The following is an 18,526-nucleotide window of genomic DNA, read 5'->3' as shown; positions in this document are numbered from 1 at the left end:
TCATGTACTATGTGAGGTAACAGATCCTGACTCTGCCCACATGTGTCCTGATGGTTTGACTTGTTGTAAATGAGAGCTGGTGTTGAAATGGAAGGTGTCCATCTTTCTGCACCTTTAATATAGTGCAGTGTGTGCACACACATGTCAGTATTTTCCTACATAGCCAGTTAGTTCTATGGTTACTGGTATTCAGTGTGCCAATGGAGGATGACACTGGGTCTTCAGACCCCTCGTTTTTTAGAATATAAGCCTTGAGAGGTGAAGGCCCAGTCTGATTGACAATGTGCCAGATTCAATATTAAGTCACGGCAAAGACAGAGACCACAGGCCACAAAAAAGTTCCTCATGCCACAGAAGCCACAGCAGCTTCCTGGCAGCTGGACTATGGTAGGCAGCATCAGACTTTTCTGTCCTGCCCTTTGCCCCTTCGCCCCAGACTAAGAGTTCTTGCCTAGTGGGCTGGCATGCTCTGCTGTGAATCTGGTGAAAACAATGTACATCCCTCCCATTTTTCAGTTTTTATGTAATGACTGAAGCATGTTCACAGAACTCCTGTGACCTAATGATGCTTGTGGTAAACCATGTCTTGGTTGGACTAAGATGCCCTCAGAACTAAAGAGACAGCTGCAGCGTTTGGATGGCAATGCTCTCCATCTTGATATATTTATTGTGATTTGTGCTTTGACTCAGACTTGTAAATCTGGTCTGGAGATGACTTCCCATGCCAGAGGTCATTTATGTTTTGGCTTAAAACAGACATTGAGTTCTAGGAAAGATTTGAGAACATTGGGGTGGGTTTTTCTATGACTCTGTGTGGTGTGTGTGTGTGTGTGTGTGGTGTATGTGTGTATGTGATATGTGTGTGTGATATATGTGTTGTGATGTGTGTGTATGTGTGATATGTGTGTGTGTGGTGTGTGTGTATGTGTGATGCGTGTGTGTATGATGTGTATGTATGTGTGTGTGCTTAGTTGTTGTGTATTTTTCTCACCTACCAGTACTGATTTCTGCCTTGTGCTATGATAAAAGAAATGAACCCTGCAGACTAAATCCCAACACAAGGAGCAGAGCCAGAGTTGTAATTGATATGTCCAAGGTTTAAAGGTAATACCGAGTGTCCTGATGACTCCCTGCATTCCTCATCAAAGCTGAGCAGATTTCCCAAATGAATGCAGAGCGGGGAGTTGGCAATTCACTAATAGTTTGCAGGGAGGTGAAATGCCATTGCCTGTAATTGAAGGAGTTAGTAACAATAGAGCTGGCAGCCTGTGACCTTACTGCCGAACCAAGTGAGCTCTAAGATAAATGCCTCTAATTACTGGGAGAAAACTTGCTTCACAAAGCCACCTTTTGGAAACTAGGGAACACAGGCTGAGCTCCCGAGAGTATAATTTGAAAAAAAATGGTCTGACAAAGACCTACGTCCTGTCTCCTGAGACACGTGTTCTGTCAGTGCTGGATCACAGTTCCCTTTCAGAGTCAAAATTTGGTGGCACTGCTGTTTTTAAAGATGAGCTAAATAATAAAAACAATCATCTTATTCATCCCAGTCATGTTAAGATTTTCATAAAAATCTATGAGTTGATAGGTCAGACTCAAAGTTTTCCTTCTCTCTATCTCCCCGCCATCCCTGCCTGGGCTTCTACCTGCCACTCCTAATGGATTCCTTTATTCGCTTAGTAAATAGACACTCAGAAGACTTCCTTTGCTGGTTGTTCGGGTTGCAGGTGGAGGGGATGGCTCAGTGGGTAAGAGTTCTTGCCCAGTTCAGAGCCGGTCTTCATTTGCTTTTTGTTCTATGATAACTGCTATAACTAAAACAACCCAGAGAGGAAAGAGTTTATTACGCCTTTTGTGTTATAGCCCATTATTGAGGGGAGTCAAGACAGGAAACTCAAGGCAGGACCTTGAAGCAGAAACCCCAGAGAAGTGCTGCTTTCTGGCTTGCTGTCCTAGGCTTGTTCAGCTACTTTTCTTATACAACCCAGGTCCACCTGCCTAGGGATGGTTCTGCCCACAGTGGGCTTAGGCCCCTTTACATCAATCAGCAATCAAGAAAATGCCCAGAGCCCAGTCTGATGGACGCAGTTTCTCAGTTGAGATTCTCTCTCCCCAGGAATGTCTAGGTTTGTGTCAAGTTGACAGTAACTAAGACAGATACCCAGCACCCATGTGTAAAGTACTTGTAACCTTGTAACTGAGAGTACTTATAACCCCAGCACTGGAGGTGGGACAGAGACAGGAGGATTGCTGGAGCTGTCTGGCTGATTGGCCAGCCAGCCTAGCTGAAAAACAGAAAACTCAGAGAGGTTCAAAGAGAGACCCTGTCTTGGAAGAATAAGGCAGAGAGTGATAGTGTAGGACAACTGACTTCCCACAGATGCACAGCACATGCAACTATGCACACACATGTATACACCACACACACAAAATAAAAGAAGAGTAAAGGCTTTTGGTGTCTTCATTGACTGTTTCAAACTCCTAGACATTGCTAACCCAGGACATCATATGTCCCCAGTGCAGGAAGAGTGCGTATAAAACATGAGCTATGGATTATAAGGACTGGTGAGTCCCTAATGTGGAATTCCCTGCAACAAACAGAACAGCCTCCCTCCCCGTCCATATGTAGGGAATTAACCACTGATCTCCAAGAAAGCTTCCTGAGGACCACTGGTCCTTGGAGTTTGAAACCTCATGTGGAATCTCAGCTCCCCTGACATTGACTATGATGATGTCTGACCAGGTGTGACACAGCTGGAGAGGGTGTGAGCTGCCTTGCAATGTTATACAGGAACAGTGAGGGAAGGGATGTGACACGATGATGGTTGACAATGTAGAGACCTTGTTTAAGGTTCACCAGACATCTTTATTGCATGGTTCAGATGCCAGTGGCATCACTCAACACCTGTGTAACCTGCAGATGGCATAACCTCCTCTGTAACTCACATACCTCACATGTAAAATGGATGCCGTCCTCCATTCTATCCCATTGTGCTTATGAGCATTAACTGGATGACATATGTATAAAGGGGCCCTAGATGGTGGTGTCATTTAGTTTGTTGATACCATTTTATGGTTTCTGTGTCTCTTACTTTCTCTTCTGCCCCCTCTGATGCTCTTCTAGGGTCTAAAACTCTCACTAGCAAGACCATGTCTTTTGAGGAAACTACTGCTTCTCCCCAAATAGATGTTACTGAAGAAACCCCAAATTAATAATTTAGGGTTCTAAAACTTCACGGCAACTTATTTTTAGCTTTAAGTATGCCTGTTGATGAAGCCAGAAGTTGACCCAATGGCTTTGTTTGTCTATTTTGTGATGGATTGAACCAAGAGTCTTCTGTCTGCTAGGCAAGCGCACTACCACTGAGCTATGTCCCTGGCCAGAAATTTCTTTAACAGCTATATTGCCTACATAATCAAGATGTGTCTGAATAGTGTAGTTGAATTTAATGGACCATCAACCCATTCTTTTCTTTTTCCTACTTCTTCACTGACTATGTATCTGTTGGTAGCTGTGACTAAAGGGGAAAAAAAAAAACATTTTGACCGAAAAGAGAATCTAATAGTAAGAGGTTCAGTGTGCCATGGTCTGTCATGATCTTGTCAACATTCTTCCCATCGCATTGAGCTCCTTGGTACATCATTTTATCACATGTGTGTGCATGCGTTTTGTTTGCAGGCTGAATTTAAGTAACAGAAATCCAAAGGCTTGTGTATTGGGTCTTCATGGAATTTTTTCAATGTGTTGACTTTTGCTCACCATAATATTAGATATAATTTCTTTTCATTCTTTATTGGTCCTTACATTTTTAATTAAAGGGCAGGATGTTGGGATTTTCCAGAACTTGTGAAATGTCTTTCATGAGGATGTGGGTATTTGGAATTAGAGAAGTTGCTTAATTGGTGTTAACTGAGTGAGCGACTCTCGTGACATGTTGGGCATTTGGACTTATGATCTGCATTACTATTAGATAATACGTTCCCTTTTATAGAGTTTTGAAGTCTCAATATAATGTTTGCTATTATCTTAATTTAAAAAGCTTACAAAAATGAATTAGTTGGTCAAAAAGTCTTCGTAATTTTGTTCCTTAGCTTTTGTGATGTTAGTGGTCAAACACACTGCCTGTGGATGCTGGACAAGCACTCTATCACAGAAATGTAGCTCCAGCCTAGTTATGTATAGATATGAAGGACTCCAAAAGTGTATTTGTAAGACTCTTATTTTTAAAGAAAGAAATGTTTGAAGTGCTTGAAAATAGAAGGGCAAAATGTTCTGTCAGTTATTTCTATGATGCATTAAGCTTTGTGCTTTGGGCATCTCGCCAGGCTAGAAAGGCAAATGACTTACCAGACTGAACAAAAGCAGCTTCACATGAGTGATAATTAGGGCCAGTAAGATGGATCAGCCTAAGGGTGCTTGCCGCCAAATCTAACGATCTGAGTTTGATCCCCTGGCCCTACATGCTGAAAGGAGAGAACTCACTCTCCCAAGTTGTTTTCTGACCTCCACATGCATGCCATGGTATACATGTACACACACATGTGCACATACATACAAACACACACACATACATGCACAGTAAATGTGTAAACTATGATTTTAAAGATTTTATTTTTAAAATGTGTGATAATCAGTGAATGTCTACTTTAGACGGTGAATCAAGCGACAGCCATTTCCCTTGTGGACATAAGCGGATATAAGAAAATACAAGAATTTAAAATGAGAAGTAAGCTATAGTCGTAAAATGTATAAAGAATCCTCTTAATTCATATCAAAGTTTACCAACTGGATTTCTTCAGACAACAAATGGATAGGCTGAAAAATATTAAAAGTAGGATTATTTCTTATTTACCCACACCAGCTTTCCAGAGAGAGTGGACAAGTGATTGTAGCCAGGCTAAATTCTCTAATTTCAGTAATTATCTCACATAATTTTGGCATTTTTGGTTTTACAGAGTAGGAGTATTAGGGGAAAAAAAAGAGTTATCTATTCTTGGCATTCTTTGACGTGAATATATTTATTTATTCATTCATTTTTGAGACAGGGTGTCATGTAGCTCCGGTTGAACTCAGGCTTGCTACATAGCTAAAGGTGACCTTGAATTTCTGATCCCCCTGCCTCCATCTCCCAAGCACTGCTCTTACAGGCATGCCCTCCTGGAATGTGCAACGTAGGGTATGGGACCTGAGACCTATTGAATGTTAGGCAAGCATGCTACCAATTGAGTTACATCTTCATCCCCTGAAATGAGTATTTTCAACATGTGTGCCCTTCCCCTCTTTCTCTCTCTGTCTCTCTCTCACACACACCAAAAAATTAGAAATGATTCTGCAAATCAAGTTTCTAAATAAGTATGTGACTTCTGACAAAACAAAATACAATCAATCAATCAATCAATAAATGCCTCCAAACCTCTGCCTGGCTTTTCTCACTTTTCTGTGCCTTAGGGACCATTCCATCACCATGTAGTATCAAACAGGTCACAGAAGACACAATCCTATTAAAGCCACACTACTGAGCTAAGGGTATGTCTCAGTGGTAGTGTTTGTATCATACGGGGTGGGGGAGGGGTGATACCCAGTGAGCCACCTCATTTCCCACTGGGCACTGTCCTGAGCTGGAAAGCTCCCTTTGCATTTCATTTCCTTCATCTGCTGTACATCACTCCTTTTCAGTTAGGAGAGCTCCATACTCCACGTTTCAAATTTACCACTGAAACTGTAATTCCCATCCCACCAGATATTGCTACCCAGAGGAAGAGCAGGAATAGTAACTGCTTTCAGACTGAAACAATGAATAATTATTCTTTAATTAACTTTGAGTTTCATGGGAACCAGCACTAGCATTCAAAATGTAAGCTCACTGATACGGTTTGGATGTGAACTGTCCCCATAGGCTAGTGTGTTTGAACATGGTCTCCAGCTGCTGGGACTGTTTGGGAAGGTTAGGGAACATTTAAGATGTGGGGTCTTCCTGGAGGAAGTCTGTCACTGGGGCCAGCCTTTGGGGTTTTATAGCCTGGTTTCACCTCCCTCTCCCCTTCACGACTGCCAGGACAGCCTCGTGATCATACAGCCATGCCTTACCTGTCATAACGGACAGTAGCCAAAATATACCTTTCTCCCCTTACCTGACTTTGGTGAGGGTATTCTATCATGACAGAAAAGGAACTGATACTCTTAGCCCGAGAGTCTCAGTGCTCAGCCTCTGGGGATCAGCACCATCTCCATTGGTGTCATGGCATAGTGTAACTGAAATGGAAACAGAAATGCTTATGAAGAAATCAATCTAAGCAGTGACACAGTCGGTAAACCACCAGGAGACTCGGCAGCTGCCTCGTCTCGAGGAAGGCACAGAAACCACTTGCTAGCATCTCGTCCCAACAAACCCAATCTCCCAAAATTGCTAAGAGGAAAATTTTGTCATGCTTCTCAGTAGGTGAACATTGATGAATTTGCAGCATGTAAGACAGTGAGCCCGCATTTCTTCTTTAGTACCATGGCTTGTTTTCTTGTGTTTAAATGTCCATTGTCATGTAGCCAAAGAACTCCTTCTCATTCCTATTTGTTGGATTTAGTAACTAAGAAAAGTATCCCCGTGCAGTTCTTAAAGTTAACAAATTAGGCTGTGAGAGGTATAGAACAGTGTGTGAACACATCTAGATATGTAGGCACTGTGATGGTTAATCTTCACTGTGAACATGCCTGCGTTTAGAATCTCTGGGGAGACATACCTCTGGGCACATCTATGAGGGTGTTTCCAGAGAAGTTTAGCTAAGGAGGGACAACCCACCCAGCATGTGGTGTCTGTCATCATCCTGTGGGCTGCAGCATGTGATATTATCATCTTGTGGACTGTAACATGTAATGTCATCATCCTGTGGGCTGCAGCATGTGGTGTCATCATCCTGTGGACCACATATGTGATGTCATCATCCTGTGGGCTGCAGCACGTGGTGTCATCATCCTGTGGGCTGCAGCATGTGGTGTCATCATCCTGTGGGCTGCAGCATGTGGTGTCATCATCCTGTGGGCTGCAGCATGTGGTGTCATTACCCTGTGGGCTGCAGCATGTGGTGTCATCATCCTGTGGGCTGCAGCATGTGGTGTCATTACCCTGTGGGCTGCAGCATGTGGTGTCATCATCCTGTGGGCTGCAGCATGTGGTGTCATCATCCTGTGGGCTGCAGCATGTGGTGTTGTTACCCTGTGGGCTGCAGCATGTGGTGTCATCATCCTGTGGGCTGCAGCATGTGGTGTCATCATCCTGTGGGCTGCAGCATGTGGTGTCATCATCCTGTGGGCTGCAGCATGTGGTGTCATTACCCTGTGGGCTGCAGCATGTGATGTCATCATCCTGTGGGCTGCAGCATGTGGTGTCATCATCCTGTAGGCTGCAGCATGTGGTGTCATCATCCTGTGGGCTGCAGCATGTGGTGTCATCATCCTGTGGGCTGCAGCATGTGGTGTCATCATCCTGTGGGCTGCAGCATGTGGTGTCATCATCCTGTGGACCGCATATGTGGTGTCATCATCCTGTGGACCGCATATGTGGTATCATCATCATCCTGTGGGCTGCACATGTGGTATCATCATCATCCTGTGGGCTGAGGTCCTGGGTAGGATGAGAGGGAAAGGGAAGAGGCCAGCTGAGCAGCAGAGTCCCTTGCCCTCTGCTTCCTGTTTGCTCAGATGTGAGGAGTCTCCTGTGCAGGAACTCCACCTTGCCTTTGCCACCAGGATGCCTTAAGCTGTGATACTTCTCAAGCCATGAGCCAAAATAAATCCATTTACTTAAATCACTTTCTTTTATATGTTTCGTCATTGCAACAAGAAACTAATGCATCCCTTTCAAGTGTATTCCAGTTGCTCAGAATATTAACTAAATGGTTCTTTCTGGCATGAAACACAGTAATACTGGACCCTTAAAATCAGGAGCCCAGAAATAACATGAAAAATACTTACCTTTTGACCCAATAAAATAAGATATTAAAGGCTATTGAAGTCTGGATGATGAGAATTTGTCAAACCCTATAAGGTGTATGTGGGTGAGTGAGGGTCTGGCTAGAGAGTGCTACCTTGGGAAAGCGCCATTGCTGCTTCGGGAGGCCACACCTCTGTGTGGCTCAGGGTTACCATTCCCATTGACCAACTTACACAGGTCTTCATAAGTGCAATTTTTAAAAAGCCAGAACATAATCAAAGGATGAACCTGATGACTTTCATTAATTGTCACTATTGTGTACTCTAAAAGATAAAATACGATTCCTGTTTCATCTTGTATTCCTTTACATTAAGAAGTAAAACAAAAACACTGGACAGTGAAGCCATTTGTGCACAATGCCACCACCATCCACACACAGCAAAGCAAGAGCCACCATCCTGGGATATAAATTATGCTGGTTCCTAAACAGCATCAAAATGTGGAGAATAAGCAGAGACCGTATTTATAGTTCCTGGCATTCTGTCTCTGGAGGAAGCACGTGTACTGCCGTCCTTCTCCCTTCCTGAAGCTCACACGGCATCAGTCATCTTTACACTCCAAGGCAGAGAACAAACCAAATGCCTCAGTGAACGCGTCTCCTCTCAAAGTTAGAAAAGGAAGTCGATGCCACCCTATTGCTCACTCCCAACAAGAAGGACTCTTGCCTTGGATCCAGTACTCGCATTGTGTTGGGTTACATTGGTGATGTAAGGATGGGCTTTAAAAATGAGTCATGTTTCTGTTGATTTTATTGGCATAGACACTAGAAAAATCTAGTCCAAAAGCCCTACTGATGTTTTTCAATTATCTTAAGTACAAAGGAAGGCCTTAGTATGATAACTATAAAGCAAATGATTTGAATACAATTAAGATAACATTGAAGGGGCTGGAGAGACAGCCCTGCAGTTAAGAGAGCTTACTGCCATGTTGAATGGTTGACAAATGTCTGTAACTCCAGCTCTATGTCTGTAACTCCAGCTCTGAAGGATCCAGTGTCTTCTTCTGGCCTCCTCAGACACACACACACACACACACACACACACACACACACACACACACACACACGGTTACATCTCTAGATAATAGCTTCATCAAAGCAAGAACTTTGACTCTTAACAAACATTCCAGACTTCAGGAATTGAGTCTTAATTTACTTTAAAATGTTATAATAAGCCTGGGTAGATAGCTCAGTTAGTAAAGTTCCTGCTACCCAAGCAAGATCCAAGAGAATCTGAGTTCAGATTCTCCCGAACCATGTGCAAATGAGCATGGCAGAGAACACCTATGGTGGCTTCTGAGAAATGCCCCCCTTCCCCGGCTGGGGCCACTCACCCACATACACCTTATAGGGTTTGACAAATTCTCATCATCCAGACTTCAATAGCCTTTAATATCTTATTTTATTGGGTCAAAAGGTAAGTATTTTTCATGTTATTTCTGGGCTCCTGATTTTAAGGGTCCAGTATTACTGTGTTTCATGCCAGAAAGAACCATTTAGTTAATATTCTGAGCAACTGGAATACACTTGAAAGGGATGCATTAGTTTCTTGTTGCAATGACGAAACATATAAAAGAAAGTGATTTAAGTAAATGGATTTATTTTGGCTCATGGCTTGAGAGGATCTCTCCCCTCTCCTCTTCCCCTCCTCTCCCCTCCTCTCCCCTCCTCTCCTCTCCCCTCCTCTCCCCTGCTCTTCCCCTCCTCTTCCTTCCTCTTCCCTCCTCTCTAGATGTGCACCCCTCTAGATACAGTTGAAGCTACACAATAGATTTAAGAGAATTGAAAACAAATGTGTCTCATCAATTTCAAAGTGATTTCCTCTGTGAATGAACTGGAATGAACCCTTGATCCCGTGATTTCTTTGCATCTCTCAAAACGGAGAGTTGATGTAGGGACTTGAGAACAGAGAATCATAGCACACATGCAGTCATTTAAACTCTGTCCTGTTTCACAGGGCCACGAGACAATACACCAGTTGTGGACATGAGCACCTCTGGGGATGCATAGGCTTTCCAGTTTCATGTAGGTGAATTACATTGTGCCAAGTCAAACCAGGACAAGGTTTGCTTGGGAGTGGGTCAAGTGTGCAACAGAATTTTCCTCAGCTCCATGAGCTTAAACTCAATGCAGGTGACCCAAGGGGACCTCATGGGGGGACACATTCCCCTGAATATCACCTGGACATTCTTGGCACCAAAGAGCAAATGTGACTGGGAAAATAGCTGACTTTTCTGTCCCCAGAAAAGTCATGCTTTGCAGGAATGCAATTAAATGGGTGTTTGAGACCATAAATAAAAAAGCACAACTGGACTAATGTGCTATGGAACACTCTATTCATTTCAGAAAACATAGGTGTTAACAGCCAGGTAAGTGAAAGGCCCATGGCTGGCCTTTCTGTACTTTCTAATCAGTAGTTCCAGGTGAACGTCCATGCCAGGGTCAGTAAGTGCAGACTGCGGCAAGCCACGCTGCTCCGGCATGCCGGAGAAATGGGAACAAGGACCCACCGACTCAAGTGCGAGGGAAAAAACAGATCCATTCTAGCAAAGGTCAATTCGTCCAACTACTGAGTCCAGCTGCCAAATTCACTCCCATGACCTTAGCCAAAGTTCTCTAAGGTTCTGCCCAGTTGGCCTCTTCCTTGTCTTTGCTGTCCAAGAACAGCATGGACAGCTATGATTAAAAAAAAAAAAAAAAAAAGAGGGTGTGTCCCTAGCTGCGGGACTCAGATGCCACACACCAGAATCCTTCTCTCCTCGTGGCATTTGGGGGTGAGACCCACACCTCGGCTTTGCTCCCTGAGTAGCTGAGGGGTTGTGTGAAGTTTGCAGAGCTTCTTGCTCCCCTTTCCAAGTGACTTTACTTCCTTCTAGGGTAGAAATGACACATTCTCCTTGGGGAGTTTTCAGACATTCCCAAATTGTCAGTAGGGTCTTCCTGTGGACTGATGCTGTACTTGGGGGTGACCTCCACAAGGAAACAGCACTCAAATAACTGTCACCTTCATGGAGAGCTGGCAGGCCTATCTTTTGAGAATCTTTGTACTTAGGTCTGTATGTGCACACACTGGAAAATATTTCTTCTCTGCTTTTTGCTTTAACCTAGTAGCCATTCACTCATTCACTTTAATATATACTTACCGAGGGCCTCCTCTGCTCTAAGCACTGTCTGCATGGACAAGAGGCATGGTTGGTCACATGACTTGTGAACCTGGCAGAAGCATTTTGGAGGAAACTCCACTGACATAATTAACCTTAAAATAAAAACAAGCTATCTGCCAAGCAGGATGATATTTTAGGGACCTCCAGAGAGGAGTGGAGGGACGTTTCCAAAGTTCAGAATAAGCCTGTTCGTTAGAAGATCGGGAATCGATGAACATAGTTTGTTTTCTTCAGAATGAAGGCATTTGAAAAGCAGCACAATAAGCCTAATCTGCACAATAAACCCACCAGCCTACTTCCTGTCTTTCACCCTGATGTTGCTTTCTTCCTACTTGGCCTGACTTGCCCTTCAGAACACCTACCGCTATCTTCTCCTGACTGACTTCCTTATCAGCCACCCTGACTCTTATCCAGCAGCATCCAGATGTTTGCTTTCTCAGGCATAATTCAGAGGATGATGCCTCTGCCTCTCCCACTTAAACCTGACCTACTTGGGGAGGGGAGGGCTGTGCAGGTGTATCTTCAGGAGCCCATGTGGGATGTGGGGGAGAGGAAATCAGTGAGTGGCCTTGAGGTGTCTGTCCTTATTCTGATGGAGGAGTACACAAAGGGCTGTGAGACAACATGAACTGTACCTGCCACATCCATGAAAACCTCACTGATTGGATGAACATGAACAACCAGAACGAGGCTCCTCCAGGCGTTGGAAGAAATAACCAAGCACCTGATGTTCTGTAGTGAAGATTTGTAGTCACTATCATGTTCAGGCTTAGAAATTAGCATGAGGGAGCTAAAGAGATGGCTGTGTGGGTAAAATGCTTACTGCATACACATGAAAACCTGAACTCAGACCCCCAACATGCACATCAACAAACATCAACAGTCACCTATAATCCTAGCACTGGGGAGGAGGTCACAAAAGGATCCCTGAGGCTTGCTGGTCAACCATTTTCATGCCAAATTAATGAGCTCCAGGTTCAATAAGAAATCTGCCTCAAGACATAAGGTGGAAAGTGTGGAAGGAAGACACACACACACACACACACACACACACACACACACACAGAATAAGTGAACAGGAAGGACAAAAAAAACAAGATATAAATAGCCACAGAAGGAATGGGAAAATTTAAAAAGTTGTATATTAATCATTCTAATTTCCTGTTGATTCTCTTTCTTCCTTAATTCAGACATTTGATCCACCACAGTATAAAACCACCTTAAAAACACACATATTTATCTTGAGACTTCTAGACAATGTGGAAGATTGACGGGAATGTTGATCTTTGACTAGAGCTCCCACATATTAACAAAAACAACCCTGGGTCCAGGAAGCCATCCCAGGGAGAAGTCTGAGCAGACATGGGCGCTGCAGGATGCAGGCTGTCATCTGCTGTTACTAGCTCACCGGTGTGGCCAGCACAGTGGCAGAGCATAGTGAGGACTGTAAAGTAAGTGTTGGACTGATGTCTAATTAATGAGGGGGACACCGTGAACACATTTTCAGTGTGAGCAGGAATTGTCTAAACTTTGTTCATGTGGATTGAATAAGCTTTTTGGTAATGTTTTAAACAGCGATAAAAAAATCATGTTTTTCCTCATGGTCTGACCTCTAACCATTACCAATTCACAAGTTATTTGAAGGTGTTGGACACCATGAGAGATTTCTCAGAAATTGCCAGTGTGGCTTCAAACAATTTCCACAATGGCTGTCAAATTTAGGAACAAAGAGGAAAACAAAAATAATGGATTTTTGTCTCCTGCCTAAAAATTTAATCTGAAAATATCATGTCTCCTCTGCTCCAAAACTCCAGGCTAAAGCCTTAAACACAGACAGCACCATTGCTGCATGGACACTGACAATGTTTGCTTTTAGTTTCCTACCAAGTCTTTACAGTTCCCATGTTCATAGCAAATTAATTCTGTCTAAAGTCCAAAAGATGGTGTGATCCCTTACAACTGAGTGACTAGCATACAGTGTGATCCCTTACAACTGAGTGACTAGCATACAGTGTGATCCCTTACAACTGGATGATTAGTGTGCAGTGTGATCCCTTACAACTGGATGATTAGTGTGCAATGTGATCCCTTACAACTGAATTATTAGTGTGCAGTGTGATCCCTTACAACTGAATGATTAGTGTGCAGTGTGATCCCTTACAAGTGGATGATTAGTGTGCAGTGTGATCCCTTACAACTGAATGACTGGTGGGCAGTGTGATCCCTTACAACTGGATGATTAGTGTGAAGTGTGATCCCTTACAACTGGGTGATTAGTGTGAAGTGTGATCCCTTACAACTGGGTGATTAGTGTGCAGTGTGGTCCCTTACAACTGGATGATTAGTGTGCAGTGTGATCCCTTACAACTGAATGACTGGTGAGCAGTATTTCCTACTAAGTTTCATCTAGCTCAGAAGACCCAGTAAAGTGAAATGCTTTTGGTCACATGATCAGTGTTAGGTAACTGTACTTTATTTCTGATTATTATTCATTTCATCTTTCTGAATTCATGAAATTCTCATTTGTATCAGTAGTGTCAAGTGATTAATTTCTTTAAATTATTTGAGTAGGAAATTCAATATAGCCTCTGAAATTTTAAATTACAAGAGAAAAAACATAAGACTTCAGCTTCTCAAGTTACCTCATTTCTTCAGGAAGTCCCCTGATGGGCAGGAGGTCTAGTTAGGTCCCGAGCGTGTGTGCAGTTCTGCGACCTTGCTGTTGGTAGTGTCTGTGTGATTCACCTGCCTGCACCTTCACCTGCCTGCAGCCCTCATCAGTTTGTCCACAGCCTCCCATGGAGCCTGTACACCTCCACTCAGTGTACACTGACTCCGCCCCAGGCCGTGTCACTGGGCAAGTCACGTGCAGACAGACCCGCTAAGTGCAGCTGGTGCTAGGTAATGTAGTCACATTCTCACCGCTACACTGACATGAGCTTTTCTTTTCAATGTCCTAAATTTCACATCAATTTGGTTTTTTTTAGATTTATTTATTTATTTATTTATTTATTTATTTATTTATTATGTACACAGAAGAGGGTGCCAGGTCTCATTACAGATGGTTGTGAGACACCATGTGGGTGCTGGGAATTGAACTCAGGACCTCTGGAAGAGCAGTTGGTGCTTTTAACCTCTGAGCCATCTCTCCAGCCCCAATTTGTTTTTAAATCTACATTCTCATAAAATGCATTGTAATTCTTCAAATAATGGAAATTTTAGAAATACTATGCAGGGTCACCGAAGCCAAGGCTGCTGGAGGGAAGATATTTTCATTGATTTTTTTCCCCATTTTTTCTAAATTTCTGGTACTGCCTGGTACATTACAAAGTGGGTATTTTGTAAATACCTGCTAGGGAAACATAGATTTACACTAATACCCTCATCACATTCTAGTTTTGGAGACATAAAGAGGTGAATCTAAGAAGGAAAAGAAAATGACCACACTCTAATGAAGACAGCGCAATCTGTCAGAGGACAAAGTGGGTGGGTCACTCTGACCTCAAGCAGAAGGTGGAGGAGGAAGACAGGCTCCCGCGCTGCACAAGGTGCTCGGGCCCTTGGGGCCTCTGTCCTCCTAGGTGAAAACCCCTCCTAAGACCTCCCTCACAGGGAGCCGGAGCACACCGAGGAAGGGCAATCACAGCCTGCAGCCGGCTACCTCCACTCTCATCTGATCGTGCAGATGCCCTTGTCCCAGGACCTGCCAACGTATTGTTAGCGCTATGGCAACCACATGCACTGTGCACTTTCTCATCGATTCTTTCACTACATTGGATTTCTGACAAGAGAGCAATTGCTGTATTCTAGTGATATTTTTCCACTTTCAGGAAGGTGGCTTATGCAATTCCTATGAAATGAACTGAGAAAACTGAACATAGCTCAACTCAAAAGAACTGTCGCCAAACCTGTCACCAGCTGCAGAAGTCCCTCGGAAGCTGCTTCCAAGGCCTGTGGTGTTGCTTGTTTTTCTCCTTCCATTGTGTTCATTGTCTTCCCTTCCTTCTTCTCTGGGGAGATTCAGTAGATGACGGGGTGGAATGACAGTCTCCACCTCATCTGTTCACACCTAGCTTGCTGCAAACCTGCTTGGTTTCTAACCAACCAGGACAGTTCTGGAGAAAGTCCACACAGACAGATGCTGCCGGTACCATTGAGGAAAATGTGGCATGGTGTGACAGGTTAGGGTGAATTCCAGAGACACAAAGAACAGCGCTTGAGACCGGTTGAGTTCCTTAACCTCTCCAAACAGCACTTAGACAAAGAGGAGGATGGAATGTAGTTATGGGATTAATGGAACACGACAAACATTAAATATAAAGCACTCATCTCATGAGTGACTAAATGAACACATTGTAGTTATTAGTGTATGGAATCTATATCCCATGGCCCAGAACATTTTGAAATGAGTCGAATCAAACTGTATGTGCAGTGTGTTAATAAGTAATACTTATGTTTGTTGAATACCTCATGATGGGCAATAGCATAATACCAGTCTCTTTTAAGAAGGTGCCTGGCCATCAATTCTCATTTTTCACATGCGTGATCACCTCTGTGGTATCTCCACTCAAAGTGTTAAATTCCACATGAAACTTGAATATACACTTCTGAGAGTTACTTACTCATTTCTCTTCAGAATGACTGAATCAGGAGACAACACCAACAGCTACTTATTTTAATGGAGGCATTTCTCAGAAGAAATGTCAATTCCAAATCTGTCTTGGCAGATGCATACCATGTTATTTTCTGTCTTACTTCTTAACGTTGGCAAGCAAGTGCTGCCTGTGGGATGTACAGCTTTCAAGGTAGAAGCAAAATGAGAGGGGAAATGGAGTGTTTACCTCTGTTTTTAATTCATTTTATATGAAATATTATGGGTCCTTTTTAACATAAATAATATTTATGTGCATGCATGTGTGCATGCGTGTGTGTGTCTGTGTCTGTGTGTGTGCATGCGTGTATGCATGTGTGTGTCTGTGTGTGTATGTGTGTGCGTGCGTGTGTGTATGCATGCATGCGCGCATGTGTGCATGCGTACGTGTGTGTATGTGTGTGTGCGTATATGTGTGTGTGCGCGTGTGTGTATATGTGTGTATGTACGTGTGTGTGTATATGTGTGTATGTGCATGTGTGTGTGCACGTGCGTGTGTGTGCGTGTGTGTACATGTATGCGTGTGTGTGTGTGTGTGTGTGTGTGTGTGTGTGTGTGTGTGTGTACTCATGCGTGGATGGGTGTCTTAGTTACTTTTCTATTGCTGTGAAAAGACATCATGTGACCAAGCCAATTTATAAAAGAAAGCATTTATTTGGAGCTTATGGCTCGGTGGAGAACATGGCAGGAGGCAGGCAGGTATGGTGCTGGAGCAGTTGGGGAGAGTTCACATCTTGAGACACACCATGAGGCAGAGAGAGAAAGAGCTAACTGGAAATGGCATGGGCCTTTGAAACCTCTTCCAACAAGGCCACACCTCCCAGTCCTCCCCAGATAGTTCCACCAACAGGGAACCAAGCGCTCAAATACATGAGGGTATGAGGACCATTTTCATTCAAACCATCCCAATGGGTGCTGTGAGTGAGGAATGCAGATGTATACGAAAGTTAAGGAGGAAAAAAAAAATCTGTGATTCTACAACTCAGAAATAACTACTGTTAACATTTAACCCTTTTTCATGCTGTATTTTTCTTCTAATTTGATAATATGATTGTTGATATCATACTTGGCTTTCAGTATTTTTTATCTTCAAGTTTTATAATGAACATGCCTGCAGATATCAGCTGGGTAACTTTAGAAGCCTCTTCAGTAAAGATTTCTACTTCACAATGTCTGTGTGAGACATAGTTAAGAACATTGATTCCTTCATTGTCCCTTAAAGACACACAGGTGCAGTTCCTGTTTGCTCTGATCCTTGCATCTTGGGGAGCTGAAAAGCCCATATTTATTGAGCATTGTATCACCCTGCCCTCTGGAGTCACTCTGGAGATCCAGAGAATGCCCAAGACAAGTTCTGACTCCAGCAAGTTTCCAGCCAGAGCTGATGCTAAAGTCCAGAGGAGCTGGGGGGGGGGGGGCTCCAGCTTGCAAGTAGGATGCTGCTAAATTACTAAGAGAGTTCTCGCATCTTGAATCCCTTTCTTTCCACTTTACAATGAGTCATACTTCAAAGAACTGTGTTTTCTTGCCTCAAACACAATTATAATTTCAACCACAGTAATGTGATTTGCCAATTTAATAGTATATTTCCTAATCTTACCAAAAAAAAAGAAAAAGAAAAAGAAAAGAAAAGAAAAATAAAAAGAGAGAGATCCTGTGTAAAACTGAATAGGCTGATTTTTGTAAACTCATTTACAATGATTTGCTTAAGTAAAACCAATGTTTGCACTGATGGAAAAACAAGCAAACAAAAAAACAAACAAGAAAAACCTCTACTCCCCTCAAAAAACAGTCAAAGAAGGCCCTTCAGATTCTAATAATTTAGGTTATATAAAAATATTTTCTTTTTTCCACAAGCATGTAAAGTGAAGAATAGTTTTGTATAAATAATATGTTACTATGGAAAGGTCTTGTGTTCATACATCTGGAAAGTAGAATCAAGAATGAGTTTTTAAAGTCAGGCATGGTAGTATACACCTTTAATCGCAGTACTCAGGGGCCAGAGGCAAATGGGTGTCTGTAAGTTCATGGCCAGCCTGGTCTACATAGCGAGTTCCAGGCCAGCCAGAGCCCTGTCTCCAAAGTAAAGAAGTTAATTTAAAAATCTTTTTCCTATCATTTTCTACAAAATTTTCTACTCGAACATGTGATATTGGTGATGTGAAGAAAATAAAAATTGCTTAAAAACTCCATATGCGCCAGGCAGTGGTGGCATATGCCTTTAATCACAGCACTCAGGAGGCAGAGCCAGGCGGATCTCTATGAGTTCAAGGCCAGCCTGGACTACAGAGTGAGTTCCAGGAAAGGCACAAAGCTACACAGAGAAACCCTGTCTTGAGAAACAAAAACAAAAACAAAAACTTCCATATGTTAAAAATAAAAAATAAAAACAGTTAAGTCAGCCAATTCAAATGAGTGAAAACTGGGAGAATTTGGTTCAAATTAGCCGAACATGGCAACATGACAGGTACAGGAAAGCAGTGAAATGTTCTCTGCAAGATGAGGGTGCACAGTGAGCTTAGCTAAACTCCCTGGAAGCCTCTTGCCAGATCATTCACCAGCTTCAGCTCCCATTATTTATTGCTCTCATAGTATAGCAAACTGTCAAATTCAGTGTCAGTATTTTTCTCCCTCTATGAAATCTGCCAGGAATTAGCCACATCAAAATTTTCCAAAGCGGAGTAAGTTTGTCAGAAGCAGGACCATAGGTGAATTTTGGGCAAGCTGA

The 18,526-nt window shown here is 43.0% G+C and overlaps 1 protein-coding gene across 1 annotated transcript in view; it reads left to right on the top strand.

Annotated features, from left to right (window-relative positions):
• The window catches only part of Ak5 (adenylate kinase 5), a 197,974-nt gene that overhangs the window by 51,090 nt on the left and 128,358 nt on the right, over positions 1 to 18,526 (top strand). The gene's annotated exons all lie outside the window — the stretch shown is intronic.

This window comes from Onychomys torridus, chromosome 6, assembly GCF_903995425.1.
Source record: "Onychomys torridus chromosome 6, mOncTor1.1, whole genome shotgun sequence".
Classification (NCBI taxonomy): Eukaryota; Metazoa; Chordata; class Mammalia; order Rodentia; family Cricetidae; genus Onychomys; species Onychomys torridus.
This window is presented reverse-complemented; position numbering and strand designations above follow the sequence as displayed.